We start from the raw sequence: 4,666 nt of genomic DNA, 5'->3' as shown, positions 1-4,666 counted from the left end.
GGGCTGACCCTTGACTACCAAACCTTCAGTGGCTCCCTATTGTCCCAGGCCAAAGTTCATACTTCCGATCTCAGAATGCTTGCTTTTCCTATGTGGGTCCAGGTGGCTGTGTTAGTAGCTCTCAGAGTCCCTGAGGCCATTGCCACTGCTGCCGAGTTTTTTTTGTTTGTTTGTTTGTTTGTTTGAGATGGAGTCTCGCTCAGTCACCCAGGCTGGAGTGCAGTGGCGCAATCTCGGCTCACTGCAAGCTCTGCCTCCCAGGTTCACACCATTCTCCTGCCTCAGCCTCCCGAGTAGCTGGGACTACAGGCGCCCGCCACCACACCTGGCTAATTTTTATTGTATCTTTAGTAGACACGGGGTTTCACCGTGTTAGCCAGGATGGTCTCGATCTTCTGACCTCGTGATCTGCCCGTCTCGGCCTCCCAAAGTGCTGGGATTACAGGCGTGAGCCACCGCGCCCGGCCGCTGCCGAGTTGTTTTACATTCTCAGGGTTTCTGCTCCTGCCGCCCCCGACCCTGGCACCTGGCTGCGCTCACACAAACATACAGGGGTTGCCTCCTATTCCTCCTGGCTCTTCCTGGCCTTGCTCACATCCACCTTCCCCCCAGAGCCTGGGTGAGTGTTGATGCTTTCTCAGTCCAACATCATTTATTTATTTTGAGACAGGGTCTGGCTCTGTCACCCAGGCTGGAGTGCAGTGGTGCAATCTCGGCTTACTGTAGCCTCAACCTCACGGGCTCAAGCGATCCTCCTACCTCAGCCTCCTTAGTAGCTGGGACTATAGGCACACACCACCATGCCTGGCCTGCGTCGTCGTTTAAGGCCCTCAGCCTATCTGTCATTCTTTGTAGAAATATTCTCTCATCAGGACCTCACATCAACCCCATAGCCTAGTTAGGTTGATCTTATCCCTGTTTCACAGATGAGGAAACCAAGGCACAGAGAGGTTAAGTAACTTGCCCAAGGACACAGAGCTAGTACAGGGCACTTGAGCCCAGCAAGCTGATCCCAGGTCTGCGTTCTTCACATTCCTGCTCTGCTATCTTCACTATTCAGCTGGGCCTTTCCAGAAATGCTTCCTGCTATCAGGCTGGGAACATGCCCTCATGCGTCCCCCCTGCCCGCGGGGGGAGGCCCAGCTCCTGTTTGTTTATAGCCACTCCTCACCTGCTGGCTCTGCAGACCTCCTTCAGTCGGGAGGCCTGCGCTTTCCTTGGCCTGCTCTTCTGAGGCTGCCCTCCAAAGCCCTGGAACATTCTATAATCCCAGTGCTGGGCCCTCTGTGCTGGGCGCTTCACAGTCATTGCCCTGTGTAGGGCTCTCATTATCCCCATCTTACAGATGGAGGAACAGAGGCTTGGAAAAAGGAGATCATATCTGCCCCACACTGGAAAGCAGGAGACCTGTGGAACCCAGGTCTGTCTGACCAAACACCCCAGCCCTGCTCACCTGACGGTCCTCATGCTTAGTGTCGTGATAGCCGACCATGAAAGTTGACTACTATGACCGACCACCACTACTGACCGCCACAGATGGCCACTCCAGCCAGCCACTATAGCTGACTGCTGGAGCTGACCACCTGCTCTTAAACACCTGCTGAATCAGGCCTGGTTCCCACTACTCTACCCAGGCAGTCTCACACCATTGCTGGAAGGTTGCTTCTATTTTTCACCCCATTTCATTTATTTATTTATTTAGACTGAGTGTTGCTCTGTTGCCCAGGCTGGAGTGCAGTTGCACGATCTTGGCTCACTGCAGTCTCAACCTTGCTAGCTCAAGTGATTGTCCCACCTCAGCCTCCCGAGTAGCTGGGACTACAGGCGTGTGACACCATGCCCAGCTAATTTTTGTATTTTTTGTAGAGACGAGGTTTCACCATGTTGCTCAGCTGGTCTCAAACTCCTGGACTCAAGCGATCTACCCACTTTGGCCTCCCAAAATGCTGGGATTACAGGTGTGAGCCACTGCACCCAGCTTTCACCCTGTGTTAGAGATGAGGGAACTTAGGGTCTGAGAGGGAGCATGACATGACCAAGGTCACTCTGCTAGCAGGGGGCAGGGCTAGACTTAGAACCAGGGCTGGGGGACTGCAAAAGCCTCACACAGCTGCCCTGCGTGTCCCAGTGACCAGGCCACCTGCATTTTTGCCCCACCCCAGGGAAACTTGAGTCTCCTGAGAAGGTCTGGCTTTTCTATTGTCCCCACCCAAAGCTCCTTGGGAGTTGACAAGAGGGAGCAGCCTTGGGCTTCCGGCTTGGGTGCCCTGGACCTTTCCCATGCAGCTGTCAATGGGCCTTTGTGTGTCCAGGCTGCCTGGCCCTTGTCCACACCACATGGCTTCCCGATGACTTGGGGCACTCGGCCAGCAGCTGTGTGTGGCCTGGGGACCCATCACCCACTGGGCAGGATGCTCTAAATGCCTTAAGGCAGGGACTTGAGCAGCCCCTAGGCCTTCACCCTGACTTTTCCCTCTGCCAGGAAAGACCTTTCTTCAAATTCTGCCATGATCGGCAGCTTCTATCCTTCAAGGCACAACTCAAATGCCACCACTTCAAAGAGGTGACCATCTGGCTCACTGGAAGGTGCGCTCTAAGAGGGCAGGGGTTTGTCTGCTGGGTAGGGGAGACAGACAATAAAGAAGGCTAGGCAGAGTGGCATAATCCCAGCACGTTGGGAGGCAGAGGCGGGAGGATCACTTGAACCCAGAAGTTTGAGACTAGCCTGGGCAACATAGTGAGACCCTGTCTCTACTAAAAAAAAAAAAAAAAAAAATTAGCTGGGTGTGGTGGTGCACACCTGTGGTCCCAGCTACTTGGAGGCTGAGGTGGAAGGATCACTTGAACCCAGGAGGTTGAGGCTGCAGTGAGCCTAGATTGTGCCACTGCACTCCAGCTTGGGTGACAGAGCAAGACCTTGTCTCAAAGCAAAAACAAAAACAACAACAACAACAAAAACCCAAAAATGTAATAAGTTAACATTTCAACAAGATCCTTTCAGGTCATTGAATGGAGCGTGTCTAGAACAGGGTCTTTCTGAGGTGGTGACATCTGAACAGAAACCTGGATGAAAAGGAGAAACCCCCGTGAGCCCCTGCGGAGCCCAGACGCAGGCACACAGTAGGCGCTCAGTAAATGAATGTGGCTGCGCAGGCCATGGCTCTGACTGCCGTGGGGGCGATTTTCCCCTCCAGGGGGCGCCTGGCAATGTCTGGAGACAGTTTTGGCTGTCACACGGCGCGCGGGGGGAAGGAGGAAGGCAACAGACTCCGAGTAGGCGGAGGCCAAGGGTGCGGCTAAGCGTCCTGCCCCACACAGGTAGCCCGCGGGATGACCCGGTCCCCGCGCGTCCTGGGTGCGGCTCGGGCGCTCCCTGGCGGCTGCACGGGGCATTGCAGCAGTTCCCGAAGAGCCTGGCGTTGGGAAAGGTCCGTCCCTGCAGCGCCCGCGTGGTGACACCAGCAGCAGCGTGATAACCGCACCGCGAGCGTGTACCAGTCAACACGAGGGTAAACCCAAACTCCACGTCCACGCTACCAGGCAACTCAGGGTGAATGCATCCGCAACCCACTCCTCATCTCCCGCAGAAACCTGCTCTGCCCACAGCCTTCTTAGCCTTAAGGGCAGCCAGCTCCACCCTCCCCAGAGGCTCAGGGAGTCATTCATCCCCGACTCCTCTCTGTCTGCCACCGACATGTCCCATCCACCAGCTAATCCTGTCTGTTCCACCTTCAGGATACATCCAGACTCTGTCTCCCCACTCCACTGCCCCGCCAAGCCCAGCCGCCATCCTGTGTGCGGTCACCTCCTACCCGAGCTCGCAGCCTCCACCCTGGGTCCTAACACTCTGGCCTCCTGGTGGAGTGATTCTGCAAGGGCCTAAGTCAGGCCAGGCTCCTCCCCTGCTCAGAACCCTCCATGGCTCCCAGCTCACTCACATGAGAGCCAAGGTCCCTTAATGGCCCTCAAGGCCTCATTTAAAATTGAAACACACTCCAGCCCCACCCTCTCACTCTTCTGTGCTGCTTTTTTTTTTTTTTTTTTTTTTTTAAGACAGGGTCTCGCTCTGTCACCCAGGCTGGAGTGCAGTGGTGCGATCTCGGCTCACTGCAACCTCCACCTCCCAGGTTCAAGCGATTCTCGTGCCTCAACCTCCCGAGTACCTGAGAGGCACGCCACCACGCCCAGCTAATTTTTGTATTTTTAGTAAAGGCAGGGTTTCACCATGCTGGCCAGGCTGGTCTCAAACTCCTGACCTCAAGTGATTCACCAGCCTCGGCCTCCCAAAGTGCTGGGATTACAGGCGTGAGCCACCGCACCCAGCCTTTTTGAGACAGGGTCTCACTGTGTCACCTGGGCTGGAGTTCAGTGACACAATCACGGCTCACTGCAGCCTCGATCTCCCAGGCTCAGGCAATCCTCCCACCTCAGTCTCCCAAGTAGGTGGGACTACAGGCATGAGCCACCATGCCCAGCTAATTTTTTGTGTTTTTAGTAGAGACAGGGTCTGTACTATGCTATGTTGCCCAGGCTGGTTCCAAACTCCTGGGATCGGGTGATCCTCCCGCCTCAGCCTCCCAAAGTGCTGGGATTACAGGTGTGAGCCACCGTGCACAGCTTTTACTCTATTTTTATATACAGCAAGAATCACCAAGTGCCATATATT

Source organism: Gorilla gorilla, chromosome 21, assembly GCF_029281585.2.
Source record: "Gorilla gorilla gorilla isolate KB3781 chromosome 21, NHGRI_mGorGor1-v2.1_pri, whole genome shotgun sequence".
NCBI lineage: Eukaryota > Metazoa > Chordata > Mammalia > Primates > Hominidae > Gorilla > Gorilla gorilla.
Note: the sequence above shows the minus strand (reverse complement) of the source record.